This window comes from Magnolia sinica, chromosome 10, assembly GCF_029962835.1.
Source record: "Magnolia sinica isolate HGM2019 chromosome 10, MsV1, whole genome shotgun sequence".
Classification (NCBI taxonomy): domain Eukaryota; kingdom Viridiplantae; phylum Streptophyta; class Magnoliopsida; order Magnoliales; family Magnoliaceae; genus Magnolia; species Magnolia sinica.
In genome coordinates this window covers 23,246,021-23,263,238 of record NC_080582.1, presented here as the reverse complement: position 1 = coordinate 23,263,238, position 17,218 = coordinate 23,246,021, and positions in this window count along the sequence as shown.

Here is a 17,218-nt window from a genome sequence, read left to right as displayed (position 1 = left end):
GATTGTGCCTACTTCGCTGATGAGATCCTGTTAAGATCACGAAGCTTCTCAAAAAAGAATTACGGTCCAAAAACTTTCTAACACTCAAAAACTCTAATGGGGTTGAGTCTTTAGATTGACTTTCAAATTAGGTAAAAATATATTTACACAGGGGTTTGGTAGTAGGTAAAACGGGATTTGTGGCTTCCTAATTAGGAGGAAATACCCTTGGTAAATAGAGTAGAAATAGCTTCTGGAAGCCTCATGTAATTTAACCTAAATATGTGCCTGGAGGAAATAACACCTCAGCGCCGATAGTGCACTTGGTTAATGCCATCACCAAATGGATTATTCTACCGACAGTAGACGAGTGTACAATGTGCTCATACCTAGTGGGTATTGCTTCACTACGCCAAAACTGCGAAAAAAGGACGGTTTAAAACCGTCTCAGATGACCAAAAAGGATGGTCATCGACCGTCGCATGGGCCGTCAAATTTTGACGTGTCGTATTACTTAAAGGACGGTTGAAAACCATAATTCTTATTGATGAAAAAATGACTGTCATGGACCGTCTCTTATGAACCTTTAAAGAACGGCCATCGACTGTCCTTAAAAAGGACTGTCATGGACTCTCTTATGAGCTTTCAAAGGACGGCCATGGACCGTCCTTAAAAAGGACTGTCATAGACCGTATCTAATGAGCTTTCAAAGGACGGCCATGGACCGTCCTTAAAAAGGACTATCATGGACCATCTCTTATGGCCCTTGAAAGGACGGCTATAGACCATCTTTTAAAAGGACTGTCATGGACCGTCTCTTATGAGCCTTCAAAGGACGGTCACAGACCGTCCTTAAAAAGGACAGTCATGGACCGTCCCTTATGAGCCTTCAAAGCATATTTTCAAATTTGAGAAAATCAATATACACCTATTACAATATATTTCATCGTATTCTTCCTGATATACGCCTGTTATATAATATATTTCATCATATTCACATTCATATCCATCTAAACCCAAACTACATAAATCCAACCTAAACTACATTCATCCAAACATAAACTACATCCATCCAAACACAAACATTCTTATCCACATTACATTCATCCACGCATAAATACATATAAGTTTAACATCATAAATAAAAAAAGGAAAAAAAGCAGCAACAATTTTCTTTTTCTTTCATTTGAAAAAAATATTAAACCAACAAAACATTATAATTCAGAATAATGAAGAATTACGTAAACTTCTTCCAAAAAAGTGGGCACTTCTTAAAAATAAAACTGATCATTAAAATAAAACTAAGAATAGGTTTACGTTATAGGTTATTGGTTTAGGTTTAGGTTTAGGTTATAAGCTATAGGTTTAGGGAAATGAGAATAGGTTAAGGCTTAGGTTTAGGAAATCGGGTTCGGGTTCGGGATCGGGTTTAGGTTTGGGTTTTCAAGTTTAGGTTTAGGTTTAGGTTAGGGAGTTGAGATTAGGATTAGGTGTAGGTTTAGGTTTAGGTTTAGGGATTTGAGAATACATTAAGGTTTAGGTTTAGGAAATCGGGTTTGGGTTCGGGATCGGGTTTAGGTTTGAGTTTCAAATTTTAGGTTTAGGTTAGGGTTAGAGAGTTGAGATTAGGATTAGGTGTAGGCTTAGGTTTAGGAATTTGAGAATACATTAAGGTTTTAAGTTTATGTTCAGGTTATAGGTTTAGGTTTAGGTTTAGGTTAAGGTATAGGTATAGGTTTCGGTTTAGGGAATTGAGAATAGGTTAAGGTTTAGGTTTAGGAAATCGGGTTTAGGTTTGGGATCGGGTTTAGGTTTTGGTTTTCAAGTTTAGATTTAGGTTTAGGTTAGGGAGTTGAGATTAGGATTAAGTGTAGGTATAGGTTTAGGGATTTAAGAATACATTTAGGTTTTAGGATTACGTTTAGGTTATAGGTTACAGGTTTAGGTTTAGGTTTAGGTTTAGGTTAAGGTTTAGGTTAGGCTTAGGTTTAAGTTATAAGCTATAGGTTTAGGGAATTGAGAATAGGTTAAGGTTTAGGTTTAGGAAATCAGGTTCGGGTTCGGGATCAGGTATAGGTTTTGGGTTTCAAGTTTAGGTTTAGGTTTAGGTTAGGGAGTTGAGATTAGGATTAGGTGTAGGTTTAGGTTTAAGGATTTAAGAATACAGTAGGTTTTAGGTATAGGTTTAGGTTATATGTTATAGGTTTAGGTTATAAGCTATAGGTTTAGGGAATTGAGAATAAGTTAAGGTTTAGGTTTAGGAAATCGGGTTCAGGTTCGGGATCGGGTTTAGGTTTTCGTTTTCAAGTTTAGGTTTAGGTTTAGGTTAGGGAGTTGAGATTAGAATCAGGTGTAGGTTTAGGTTTAGGAAATTTAAGAATACATTTAGGTTTTAGGTTTAGGTTTAGGTTATAGGTTTTAGGTTTAGGTTTAGGTTTAGGTTTAGGTTAAGGTTTAGGTTTAGGCTTAGGTTTAGGTTATAAGATATAGGTTTAGGGAATTGAGAATAGGTTAAGGTTTAGGTTTAGGAAATCGGGTTCAGGTTCGGGATCGGGTTTAGGTTTTGATTTTCAAGTTTAGGTTTAGGTTTAGGTTAGGCAGCCGAGATTAGGATTAAGTGTAGGTATATATTTAGGGATTTTAGAATACATTTAGATTTTAGGTTTAGGTTATAGGTTATAGGTTTAGGTTTAGGTTTAGAGGTTAAGGTTTAAGTTTAGGCTTAGGTTAAGGTTTAGGTTTAGGTTTAGGTTATAGGTTATAGGTTATTGGTTTAGGTTTAGGTTTAGGTTTAGGTTTAGGTTATAAGATATAGGTTTAGGGAATTGAGAATAGGTATAGGTTTATTTTTAAGAAATCAGGATCGGGTTTGGGATCGGGTTTAGGCTTGGGTTTTCAAGTTTAGGTTCAGGTTTAGGTTAGGGAGTTTAGATTAGGATTAGGTTTAGGTTTAGGTTTAGAGATTTGAGAATACATTAAGGTTTAGGTTTAGGTTTAGGTTTAGGGTCTATGTTATATAGGTTTAGGTTTAGGTTATAAGCTATAGGTTTAGGAAATTGAGAATAGGTTAAGGTTTAGATTTATGAAATCGGGTTTGGGTTCGAGATTGGGTTTAGGTTTAGGTTTAGGTTAGGGAGTTGAGATTAGGATTAGGTGTAGGTTTAGGTTTAGGAATTGGTGAATACATTTAGGTTTTAGGTTTAAGTTTAGGTTATAAGTTATTGGTTTAGGTTAAGGTTTAGGTTTAGGTTATAAGCTATAGGTTTAGGGAATTAAGAATAGGTTAACGTTTAGGTTTAGAAAATTAGGTTCGGGTTCAGGTTCGGGATCGGGTTTAGGTTTGGATTTTCAAGTTTAGGTTTAGGTTTAGGTTAGGGAGTTGAGATTAGGATTAGGTGTAGGTTTAGGTTTAGGAATTTGAGAATACATTAAGGTTTAGGTTTAGAAAATCGAGTTCGGCTTCGGTATCGGGTTTAGGTTTGAGTTTTCAAGTTTAGGTTTAGGTTTATGTTAGGTAGTTAAGATTAGGATTAGGTGCAGGTTTAGGTTTAGGGATTTAAGAATACATTTAGGTTTTAGGTTTATGTTTAGGTTATAGGTTATGGGTTTAGGTTTAGGTTTAGGTTAAGGTATTGGTTTAGGTTTCGGTTTAGGTTATAAGCTATAGGTTTAGGGAATTGAGAATAGGTTAAGGTTTAGGTTAAGGAAATCGAGTTCAAGTTCAGGATCGGGTTTAGGTATTGGTTTTCAGGTTTAAGTTTAGATTTAGGTTAGGGAGTTGAGATTAGGATTAAGTGTAGGTATAGGTTTAGAGATTTGAGAATACATTTAGGTTTTAGGTTTAGATTTAGGTTATAAGTTACAGGTTTAGGTTTAGGTTTAGGTTAAGGTTTAGGTTTAGGCTTAGGTTTAGGTTATAAGGAATAGGGTTAGGGAATTGAGAATAGGTTAAGCTTTAGGTTTAGGAAATCAGGTTCAGGTTCGGGATTGGGTTTATGTTTCGGTTTTCAAGTTTAGGTTTAGGTTTAGGTTAAAGAGTTGAGATTAGGATTAGGTGTAGGTTTATGTTTAGGGATTTGAGAATACATTAGGCTTTAGGTATAGGTTTAGGTTATATGTTATAGGTTTAGGTTTAGGTTTAGGTTATAAGCTATAGGCTTAAGGAATTGAGAATAGGTTAAGGTTTAGGTTTAGGAAATCGGGTTCGGGTTCGGGATCGGGTTTAGGTTTTCGTTTGCAAGTTTAGGTTTAGGTTTAGGTTAGGGAGTTGAGATTAAGATTAGGTGTAGGCTTAGGTTTAGAGATTTGAGAATACATTTAGGTTTTAGGTTTAGGTTTAGGTTATAGGTTACAGGTTTAGGTTTAGGTTTAGGTTAAGGTTTAGGTTTTGGCTTAGGTTTAGGTTATACGATATAGGTTTAGGGAATTGATAATAGGTTAAGGTTTAGGTTTAGGAAATCGGGTTCGGTTCGGGATCGGGTTTAGGTTTGGGTTTTCAAGTTTAAGTTTAGGTTTAGGTTAGGGAGTTGAGATTAGGATTAGGTGTAGGTTTAGGTTTAAGGATTTGAGAATACATTTAGGTTTTAGGTTTAGGTTTAGGTTATAGGTTACAGGTTTAGGTTTTGGTTTAGGTTTAGGTTATGGTTTAGGTTTAGGATTAGGTTTAGGTTATAAGCTATAGGTTTAGGGAATTGAGAATAGGTTAAGGTTTAGGTTTAGGTAATCGGGTTTGGGTTCGGGATCGGGTTTAGGTTTTGGTTTTCAAGTTTAGGTTTAGGTTAAGGTTGGGGCATTGAGATTAGGATTAGGTGTAGGTTTAGGTTTTGGGATTTGAGAATACATTTAGGTTATAGGTTTATGTTTAGGTTATAGGTTATTGGTTTAGGTTTAGGTTTAGGTTTAGGTTAAGGTTTAGGTTTAGGTTTAGGTTTAGGTTATAAGCTATAGGTTTAGGGAATTGAGAATAGGTTAAGGTTTAGGTTTAGAAAATTAGGTTCTGGTTCGGTATCAGGTTTAGGTTTGGGTTTTCATGTTTAGGTTCAGGTTTAGGTTAGGGAGTTGAGATTAGGATCAGGTGTAGGTTTAGGTTTAGGGATTTGAGAATACATTAAGGTTTAGGTTTAGGAAATCAGATTCGGGTTCGGTATTTGGTTTAGGTTTGAGTTTTCAAGTTTAGGTTTAGGTTTAGGTTAGGGAGTTGAGATTAGGATTAGGTGTACGTTTAGGTCTAATGATTTGAGAATACATTTAGGTTTTAGGTTTAGGTTTAGGTTATAGGTTATAGGTTTAGGTTAAGGTATAGGTTTGGTTTCGGTTTAGGTTATAAGCAATAGGTTTAGGGAATTGAGAATAGGTTAAGGTTTAGGTTTAGGAAATCGGGTTCAGGTTCGGGATCGGGTTTAGGTTTTGGTTTTCATGTTTAGGTTTAGATTTAGGTTAGGGAGTCGAGATTAAGACTAAGTGTAGGTATAGGTTTAGGGATTTGAGAATACATTTAGGTTTTAGGTTTAGGTTTAGCTTATAGGTTACAGGTTTGGGTTTAGGTTTAGGTTTAGGTTAAGGTTTAGGTTTGGGCTTAGGTTTAGGTTATAAGCTATAGGTTTAGGGAATTGAGAATAGGTTAAAGTTTAAGTTTAGGAAATCATGTTTAGGTTTAGGATCGGGTTTAGGTTTTAGTTTTCAAGTTTAGGTTTAGGTTTAGGTTAGGGAGTTGAGATTAGGATTAGGTGTAGGTTTAGGTTTAGGGATTTGAGAATACATTAGGTTTTATGTTTAGATTTAGGTTATAGGTTAAAGTTTTAGGTTTTGGTTTAGGTTTAGGTTAAGGTTTAGGTTTAGTCTTAGGTTTAGGTTATAAGATATAGGTTTAGGGAATTGAGAATAGGTTAAGGTTTAGGTTTAGGAATTCGGGTTCAGGTTCGGGATCGGGTTTGGGTTTTGGTTTTCAAGTTTAGGTTTAGGTTTAGGTTAGGGAGTTGAGATTAGGATTAAGTGTAGGTATATGTTTTGGGATTTTAGAATACATTTTGGTTTTAGGTTTAGGTTTAGGTTATAGGTTATAGGTTTAGGTTTAGGTTTAGGTTTAGGTTTAGGCTTAGGTTAAGGTTTAGGTTTAGGTTTAGGTTATTGGTTTAGGTTTATGTTTAGGTTTAGGTTTAGGTTATAAGATATAGGTTTAGGGTATTGAGAATAGGTATAGGTTTAGGTTTAAGAAATCAGGATCGGGTTTAGGTTTGGGTTTTCAAGTTTAGGTTTAGGTTTAGGTTAGGGAGTTTAGAGTAGGATTAAGTGTAGGTTTAGGTTTAGGGATTTGAGAATACAATAAGGTTTAGGTTTAGGTTTAGGGTATATGTTATGTAGGTTTAGGTTTAGGTTATAAGCTATAGGTTTAGGAAATTGAGAATAGGTTAAGGTTTAGGTTTAAGAAATCGGGTTCGTGTTCGAGATCGGGTTTAGGTTTGGGTTTTCAAGTTTAGGTTTAGGTTTATGTTAGGGAGTTGAGATTAGGATTAGGTGTAGGTTTAGGTTTAGGAATTTGAGAATACATTTAGGTTTTAGGTTTAGGTTTAGGAAATCAGGTTCGTGTTCGAGATCGGGTTTAGGTTTGGGTTTTTAAGTTTAGGTTTAGGTTTATTTTAGGGAGTTGAGATTAGGATTAGGTGTAGGTTTAGGTTTAGGTTTAGAAATTTGAGAATACATTTAGGTTTTAGGTTTAGGTTTAGGTTATAGGTTATTGGTTTAGGTTTAGGTTTAGGTTTAAGTTTAGGTTTAGGTTATAAGCTATAGGTTTAGGGAATTGAGAATAGGTTAAGGTTTAGGTTTAGGAAATCGGGTTTGGGTTCGGGATCGGGTTTAGGTTTGGATTTTCAAGTTTAGGTTTAGGCTTAGGTTATGGAGTTGAGATTAGGATCAGGTGTAGGTTTTGGTTTAGGGATTTGACAATACATTAAGGTTTAGGTTTAGGAAATCGGTTTCGGGTTTGGGATTGGGTTTAGGTTTTTATTTACAAGTTTAGGTTTAGGTTTAGATTAGGGAATTGAGATTAGGATTAGGTGCATGTTTAGGTTTAGGGATTTGAGAATTCATTTAGGTTTTAGGTTTATGTTTAGGTTATAGGTTATAGGTTTAGGTTTAGGTTTAGGTTTAGGTTTTGGTTTAGGTTATAAGCAATAGGTTTAGGTTTAGGAAATCGGGTTCAGGTTCGGGATTGAGTTTAGGTTTTAGTTTTCCGGTTTAAGTTTAGGTTTAGGTTAGGGAGTTAAGATTGGGATTAAGTGCAGGTATAGGTTTAGGGATTTGCGAATACATTTAGGTTTTAGGTTTAGGGAATTGAGAATAAGTTAAGGTTTAGGTTTAAGAAATCGGGTTCAGGTTCGGGATCGGGTTTAAGTTTTGGTTTTCAAGTTTAGGTTAAGGTTTAGGTTAGGGAGTTGAGATTAGGATTAGGTGTAGGTTTATGTTTAGGGATTTGAGAATACATTAGGTTCTAGGTTTAGGTTTAGGTTATATGTTATAGGTTTAGGTTTAGGTTTAAGTTTAGGTCTAGGTTATAAGCTATAGGTTTAGGGAATTGAGAATACGTTAAGGTTTAGGTTTAGGAAATCGGGTCCGGGTTCGGGATCGGGTTTAGGTTTGAGTTTTCAAGTTTATGTTTAGGTTTTGGTTCGGGAGTTGAGATTTGGATTAGGTGTAGGTTTAGGTTTAGGGATTTGAGAATACATTTAGGTTTTAAGTTTAGGTTTAGGTTATAGGTTACAGGTTTAGGTTTAGGTTTAGGTTAAGGTTTCGGTTTAGTCTTAGGTTATAAGATATCGGTTTAGGGAATTGAGAATAGGTTAAGGTTTAGGTTTAGGAAATCGGGTTCGGTTCGTGATAGGTTTAGGTTTGGGTTTTCAAGTTTAAGTTTAGGTTTAGGTTAGGGAGTTGAGATTAGGATTAGGTGTAGGTTTAGGTTTAAGGATTTGAGAATACATTTAGGTTTTAGGTTTAGGTTTAGGTTATAGGTTAGAGGTTACAGGTTTAGGTTTAGGTTATGGTTTAGGTTTAGGATTAGGTTTAGGTTATATGCTATAGGTTTAGGTAATTGAGAATAGGTTAAGGTTTAGGTTTAGGTAATCGTGTTCGGGTTCGGGATCGGGTTTTGGTTTTGGTTTTCAAGTTTAGGTTTAGGTTAAGGTTAGGGAGTAGAGATTAGGATTAGGTGTAGGTTTAGGTTTAGGCATTTGATATTACATTTTGGTTTTAGGTTTAGGTTCAGGTTATAGGTTATTGGTTTAGGTTTAGGTTTAGGTTAAGGTTTAGGTTTAGGCTTAGGTTTAGGTTATAAGATATAAGTTTAGGGAATTGAGAATAGGTTAAGGTTTAGGTTTAGAAAATCGGGTTCGGTTTGGGATCGGGTTTAGGTTTGGGTTTTCAATTTTAAGGTTTAGGTTTAGGTTAGGGAGTTGAGATTAGCATTAGGTGTAGGTTTAGGTTTAAGGATTTGAGAATACATTTAGGTTTTAGGTTTAGGTTTAGGTTATAGGTTACAGGTTTAGGTTTAGGTTTAGGTTTAGGTTATGGTTTAGGTTTAGGATTAGGTTTAGGTTATAAGCTATAGGTTTAGGGAATTGAGAATAGGTTAAGGTTTAGGTTTAGGTAATCGGGTTCGGGTTTAGGTTTTGGTTTTCAAGTTTAGGTTTAGGTTAAGGTTAGGGAGTTGAGATTAGGATTAGATGTAGGTTTAAGTTTAGGGATTTGAGAATACATTTGGGTTTTAAGTTTAGGTTTAGGTTATATGTTGTTGGTTTAGGTTTAGGTTTGGGTTTAGGTTAAGGTTTAGGTTTAGGTTTAGGTTTAGGTTATAAGCTACAGGTTTAGGGAGTTGAGAATAGGTTAAGGTTTAGGTTTAGGAAATCGGGTTCACGTTCGGAATCGTGTTTAGGTTTGGGTTTTCATGTTTAGGTTTAGGTTTAGGTTAGGGAGTTGAGATTAGGATCAGGTGTAGGATTAGATTTAGGGATTTGAGAATACATTAAGGTTTAGGTTTAGGAAATCAGGTTCGGGTTCGGGATTTGGTTTAGGTTTGAGTTTTTAAGTTTAGGTTTAGGTTTAGGTTAGGGAGTTGAGATTAGGATTATATGTAGGTTTAGGTCTAAGGATTTGAGAATACATTTAGGTTTTAGGTTTAGGTTTAGGTTATAGGTTATAGGTTTAGGTTAAGGTATAGGTTTGGTTTCGGTTTAGGTTATAAGCAATAGGTTTAGGGAATTGAGAATTGGTTAAGGTTTAGGTTTAGGAAATCGGGTTCAGGTTCGGGATCGGGTTTAGGTTTTGGTTTTCAAGTTTAGGTTTAGATTTAGGTTAGGGAGTCGAGATTAAGACTAAGTGTAGGTATAGGTTTAGGGATTTGAGAATACATTTAGGTTTTAGGTTTAGGTTTAGCTTATAGGTTACAGGTTTGGGTTTAGGTTTAGGTTTAGGTTAAGGTTTAGGTTTAGGCTTAGGTTTAAGTCATAAGCTATAGGTTTAGGGAATTGAGAATAGGTTAAGGTTTAGGTTTAGGAAATCAGGTTCAGGTTCGGGATCGGGTTTAGGTTTTGGTTTTCAAGTTTAGGTTTAGGATTAGGTTAGGAAGTTGAGATTAGGATTAGGTGTGGATTTGGGTTTAGGGATTTGAGAATACATTAGGTTTTAGGTTTAGATTTAGGTTATAGGTTACGGGTTTAGGTTTTGGTTTAGGTTTAGGTTAAGGTTTAGATTTAGGTTTAGGTTTAGGTTATAAGCTATAGGTTTACGGAATTGAGAATAGGTTAAGGTTTAGGTTTAGGAAATCGGGTTCGGGTTCGAAATCGGGTTTAGGTTTGTGTTTTCATGTTTAGGTTTAGGTTTAGGTTAGGGAGTTGAGATTAGGATCAGGTGTAGGTTTAGGTTTAGGGATTTGAGAATACATTAAGGTTTAGGTTTAGGAAATCGGGTTCGGGTTCGGGTTCGGGATTGGGTTTAGGTTTGAGTTTTCAAGTTTAGGTTTAGGTTATAGGTTATATGTTTTGGTTAGGGTATAGGTTTTGGTTTCGGTTTAGGTTATACGCTATAGGTTTAGGGAATTGAGAATAGGTTAAGGTTTAGGTTTAGGAAATCGGGTTAAGTTCGGGATCGGGTTTAGGTTTGGGTTTTCAAGTTTAAGTTTTGGTTTAGGTTAGGGAGTTGAGATTATGATTAGGTATAGGTTTAGGTTTTAGGATTTGAGAATACATTTAGGTTTTAGGTTTTGGTTTAGGTTTAGGTTATGTTTTAGGTTTAGGATTAGGTTTAGGTTATAGGCTATAGGTTTAGGTAATTGAGAATAGGTTAAGGTCTAGGTTTAGGTAATCGGGTTCGGGATCGGGTTTAGGTTTTTGTTTTCAAGTTTAGGTTTAGCACTGCGTGAAAAATGAGAAAAAATGTCGGATTTAGAGACGGTTCTAGACCGTCTCTAAAATTACTTGGTTTAAAGACGCTTTAGAGACGGCCGTAAACCGTCTCTAAACTTTTAGATGACCCTTGACCATCCTTATTGGTCTTAAAAACTTTAACGTTCACAAATCATTTACGACGGTCAAAAACCGTCGTTAACTGCAGATAAAAGACTGCCATTGACCGTCTGGAATAAGAGACGGTACTTGACCGTCTTATATGCCAGCATTTGAGACAGTCAAAGACCGTCTGTATTAGAGACGATCATTGGCCATCTCTTACTGGTAATTTGAGACTGTCAAGAACTGTCTCAATTAGAGATGGTCGTTGGCCGTCGTTTCCTGTAATCTGGGGCTGTCAAAAATATTCTATATTAGGGACGGTTCTTAGCTGTCTCTGTTTGAGACTGTCAAGGACCGTCTCTATTAGAGACAGTCTTTGACCGTCTCATATGTGGTTATTTGAGATGGTCTAAGACCGTCCGTATTAGAGATGGTCATTGGCCGTCTTATATTGGTCATATGAGACTGTCATGGACCGTCTCAATTATAGATGGTCATCGGCTGTCTTTTACTATTTTTTAAGGCAATCAAAAATAGCCTGTATTAGGGACGTTCCTTAGCAGTCTCTATTTGAGACTATCAAAGACCGTCTCTATTAGAGACAGTCCTTAGTCGTCTTATTGTGGTTATTCGAGACTATCAAAGACCGTCTGCATTAGAGATGGTCCTAAACCGTCTCTAATGCTCAAGTCAAAAATTAAGAATAAAAAAATTTATGAATTTCAAAAAAAAAAAAAAGTTAAAAAGCTTGAAAAAATAACTAACAATGTTTAAGAAAAAAATTTAGATTTTGAAAAAAAAATGTAATTTTATAAAAATCTAGATTTTGAAATAAAAATTAAGAACTCTTAATAATGTTGATAATTTTGAAAAAAAAATTCGATAAGAAAATGATATTTTGAAAAAGAAAATTTTAAAAATTAAACAAAATTATAAAAAAATTGACAAATTGTTTAAAAATATATTTTTTAAAAAAGAAAACTAGATTTTGTATTTTGAAAAGAAAAATTAAAAAGTTGTATAACAAAAGTGATATTTAAAAAATGATATTTTGAAAAAGAAAATTTAAAAAATTAAACAAAATTGTGAAAAAATTGACAAATTTTAAAAAAAATATATTTTTTTTAAAAAAGAAAACTAGATTTTATATTTTGAAAAGAAAAATTAAAAAGTTATATAACAAAAATGATATTTAAAAAATGATATTTTGAAAAAGAAAATTTTAAAAATTAAACAAAAGTGTGAAAAATTGACAAATTGTAAAAATATATATTTTAAAAAAGAAAACTTAGATTTTGTATTTTGACAAGAAAAATTAAAAACTTATATAACAAAAGTGATATTTAAAAATGATATTTTGAAAAAGAAAATTTAAAAATTAAACAAAATTGTGAAAAATTGACAAATTGTAAATAATATATATATATATATATATATATATATATATATATATATATATATATATATATATATAAATATTTTAAAAAAGAAAACTAGATTTTGTATTTTGAAAAAAAAAAATTAGAAAGTTATATAACAAGATTTCGATAAAAAAATGATATTTTGAAAAAGAAAATTTTAAAAATTAAACAAATTTGTGAAAAAATTGACAAATTGTAAAAAAATATATATATTTTTAAAAAAAGAAAACTAGATTTTGTATTTTGACAACAAAAATTAAAAAGTAATATAACAAAAGTGAGATAAAAAAAATGATATTTTGAAAAAAAAATTAAGAAATTAAACAAAATTGTGAAAAAATGTAAAAAAATATATATTTTAAAAAAGAAAACTAGATTTTGTATTTTGACAAGAAAAATTGAAAAAAAAAAGGGATCTATACCAAATTGAATGGATGTGGCCTACAATACACAAGATGGGATTAAAAACATGTAAACGTGAAAAGAAAAAAGAAAAAGAAGAAGAAGAAGAAAAGTGTTAACTCGAGGTTAAGAAAAAATATACACGTTTAAGAAAGAGGAGTGCAAATCAAAGTTCCTCAATACCTTGGTAAAAAAGAAAATGGTCTAAATTCAATAGTAATATCAGATGGTTGAGATTATCCAATCATTGTGATATTAAAATAAGTGTTCTACCCAACAGAATAGATGTGCCCTTCAACACAATAGGAGTGCAGACCAAAGGAGATTGAAGCATATAGATGTTTAAAAAGAATAATACAAGTCAATGTTCCTCGGGATAGTAAAAAAGAAAATGGTCTAAATTAATCCAACAGCAATTTCAGACAGTTAAGATCATCCAATCAGTGTGACCTTTGGATAGGTACAGGTATGCCAGGTGCAGGGTGGGTGAGTTGCCAACATTAAGAATTGGTACCAAATGCATACATTAGTATAGGTCATTCTCATGTTATCATTTTTCGGCTATTAACTCGTCTCCAAAGCAATGAGATGTAAACTTGCACAGCTTAGATATAGTTTAAGCTACTTGCTAATTAAAAAGGAACTGGAACATAGTTTAAGCCAAATGGAATCTCAAAAAAAAAAAAAAGACGACCGACATCCATCCAATCGTACCAAGTCCACCAATCAGGTGGCAGAGATTGTTCCATGAAAGGCATTCCCAGCTCTCCACCCATCCACAATCGGCCCCCACATATTAGCTCCAAGGACTCCAAAACAGTAAAACACAACACATAAGTCTCACTAGAAACCCTAGAACTTACAGAAACACAAGACATTGACACAGACAGAATTTTTCCCAAATGGAATCAAATTAATATTAGAAGTTAGTTTCCAAACACCACTAGTAGAATCGAACAATCTTTAACAAGAAAACAAAATCAAACCCTACAACCCCTCGAATTCAACATACAGTCTCATCAAAACAGCAAAATCCAAAGGTGAAAAAAATCATCATAAGAGTGATTTCATGACCCACTTGAGATTATTGACTTCTTATGATTCAAAATCACATCCTAAATATATGATGGAAAAATATATGGACGATGTCGATATACATAAAATATATCAAGGTGGGCCATACACGATTAGAGTAACACCCATGAAGGAGTTATCTAAATAGTGAAATGGTACAATAAGGTCACCTCATGGGAACTTCCCATGAGGTTAATCTGTGTGCGCCCCACCATGATGTATGTAGAACATCAACACCATGCATTTGATGTGTCCCATTTAAGTCCAAAAATCAGTCGTATACAAAACTCAGGTGAGCCATAGCATCTAAAACTATGAGAAGACATCCCTAAAACATATAAAAGCATTTAATTGGTGGGGCCCACATGAGTTTTGTATGTGTGTGAAACTTGGGCCGACTCCTCATCCAAGTGGGACACACCTATATAATGAATGGGCTGGATCTATGAACCACATCTAGGTGGGCCCAATAAATGATTATGAATGTTTTAATGGGAGGGTAACCCTCTCAACTATAGTATGTGGTGTGGCCCACCTAAGTCATGGGTTGACTTTATTTTTAAGCTCGTGGCCCAAAGTTACGGTTTATGATATCCACATCGTTAATCCATTTTTTCAGATCATTTTAGGGCCCATTTGGATAGGTAGATTGGAAGGGATTAGAAGTTAAATCCCTAGATTGGCAAGGCGTGCCAAACAAACTATCTAATCCTGGGATATATAGCAATCCCATGGATCTTAAGACAATCTACTGATAACACCTTCATTACCTTTAAATCCCATCCAATCCACCCTAATCCGGTCAAATTTACCTGGGACATGTTTGGTTTGAGGGATTGGAAGGGATCGAAAGGTTTAATCCTGGTATTGGCCGAGTGTGCTAAACAGACTTGATATAGCAATCTGGGGGAATATAGCAATTCCATGGATCTTAAGACAATCCATTGACAACACCATCATTACCTTGAAATCCATGCCATCCACCCTAAAACCATTCAATCCCTTCCAATCCACCCATCCAAACAGGCCCTTAGTGCTTGAGTCCACAATTAAAGTATATCTAAAGTTCAAGTGGACCATACCACAGAAATAGTGGGAGTAATGATTTCCACCGTTGAAATCTTCCTATGACCTACAGTGATTTTGATTTGTCATCCAACCTGTTCAATAGATCACAAATACATGGATGAAGGGAAAACTAAAATATCAACTTGATCCAAAACTTTAGTGGCCTCCCAAAAATTTTCAATAGTAGACGTTCAATTTATACTGTTTCCTATGATGTGGTCCACTTCAGATTTTTATAGGCTTCAATTTTGACCTTACGTAATAAAATTATATGTTATAATGGATGGATGGAGTGGATAAATTAAATAAATCATAGTGGGCCCCACAGGATGCTTAGGGTATAAGGGGCCCTATAGGGCCTAAAAATATGTGTCTTATCTAAGCCGTCTATATATTTTAAAATATTATTATAGGGCATGAAACCAAAAATCATCTAGATCGAAGGCTAAAGTGGACCATTCGGTAGAAAACATGGAGATTAAATCACATGTAATTGCTATGGTGGGGAACAGATTGGCTACTCCATCGGACACCGGCCAATGGCTGGTGGTCGGTGCTCTGTGGGGCCCACCATGATGTATGTGTATCATCTATGCCGTCCATCTATTTTTATATATCATTTTATGAGATGATAAAAAAAAAATGAGTTATATCTCAATCTCAAGTGGACCACATTACAGGAAATAGTGTTGAATGAATTTTGACCATTAAAAATGTTTTGGGGGCCATAACAGTTTTCGATCAAGCTGATATTTTTTTTCCCTTCATCTGGGTCTTATAGCCCTGTCATTTGATGTGTCCCCCTTTAAGTCTAAAAATTAGTCGTATGCGAAACTCAGGTGGGCCGTAGCATCTAAAACTATGTGAAGACATCCCTAAAACATATAAAAGCATTTGGTGGGGCCCACATGAGTTTTGGATGTGTATGAAACTTGGTCTGAATCCTCATCCAAGTGGGACACACATAATGAATGGGCTGGATCTATGAACCACATCTAGGTGGGCCCAATAAATGATTATGAATGTTTTAATGGGAGGGTAACCCTCTCAACTATAGTATGTGGTGTGGCCCACCCAAGTCATGGATTGACTTTATTTTTAAGCTCGTGGCCCACCATGGAATGGTGCATCTGACTGACAGGGCAGATCCAAAGTTCAAGTGGACCCACCATAGAAAAGAGTGGGATAGTGACGCCCACTATTGAAACCTTCTTAGGGCCCGCAGTGATGTTTATTTGAGATCCAACCTATTTATAAGTTAATACAGACATGAAATAAGGCAAAACATACATATTAGCTTGGTTGAAAACTACATAACATATTAACGATTGAAATTTATTTTTTATTATTTCTTATGGTGTGGTCCACTTAGACCTTTAATCTATATAATTTTTTGGCTCATCCACTGAATTATATATTAGAATTGATGGGCGGTTTAAATCAAACACAAATATTTCAATGGGCCCCATGAAGCCCCTTAAGGTGGACCACACCATCTAAAATCATGTGAAGAAATGCCTAAAACATATAAAAGCACTTGGTGGGGCCCACCTGAAATTTTAATGCATATGAAACTTGGTCTGACTCCTCATCCAAGTGGGACACACAAAATGGATATATAATATATAAATCAAAGTAGGCCCAAGGTCAAGTCTGGCGTCAGGTTGGTTGAGGTCAGGCTAAAGGAGCTGGGCAACAAAGAGTTCTGTTGGGGCCTATATGACCTAATAAACAAATTGGATGTCAAATAAATAGTAAAGTGGGCCTTAGGAGGATTTTAATAATGGATATCCAATCACTATTGTTTTCATGTGGTGTGGTCCACTTGAGATCTATATACCTCTCATTTTTGGGCCCTACCATGATGTATGTTTTGTATCCACACCCTCCATCCACTTGGAGAGATCATTTTATGGCAATGAACAAAGAACGAGTTAAAGCCAAAGTTCCAGTGGACCCCAGATAGAAAACAGTGGGATAGTAATGCTAGTGTGGTCCATTTAATAATTGAAAATTATTCATGTTTGGGATCACGATCTAAAATGATCTCTCCAAAGTGATGAACGGTGTAGATATGATAAATACATCATTGTGAGGCCCATTTAACTTTGATCTCCTTTAAACCGTTCGTGCAACTTAGAGCTCGAGGAGCGTCAGCGCTCTCTCCCTCTCTGAAACGGATTGGCTACTCCCCCTACCACTAGCCATCTGTGGGCCCCACCATGAAGTATGTATTTCATCCATTCCATTCATCCATTTTTACTGATAATTTAGGTCTTGATCTAAAAAATTAGAGGGATAGAAATCTCAGGTGGACCACACCGCATGAAACCAATAGTGATTAGATATCCACCATTAAAATCCTCCAAAGGTGTAATGTACTGTTTATTTGACATCCACCTATTGATTAGGTCATAGAGGCCTAGATTAAGGGAAAAAACAAAAATCAACTTGATCTAAAACTTCTATGGCCCTCAAAATGTTTTTAATGGTCGACGCTCAATAGTGTTTTCTGATTGTGTGGTCCACCTAAGATTTATTTCAGTCTAATTTTTTGTGATCGTACACAAAATGATTTTATGAAATGTATGGACGGCGTGGATGAAACAAATTGATCATGGTGGGGCCCATAGAGCGATACCAGGTCCAAAGTTCAAGTTAACGTTTTCAGGTTACTGGTTTTTCATTGTGAGTCTTGCATTTTATGTAAAATGGTGTTGACTTGTCCATAAGAATAGTGGATAAGATATAGAGTTATCTAGACCATAGAAATAACCG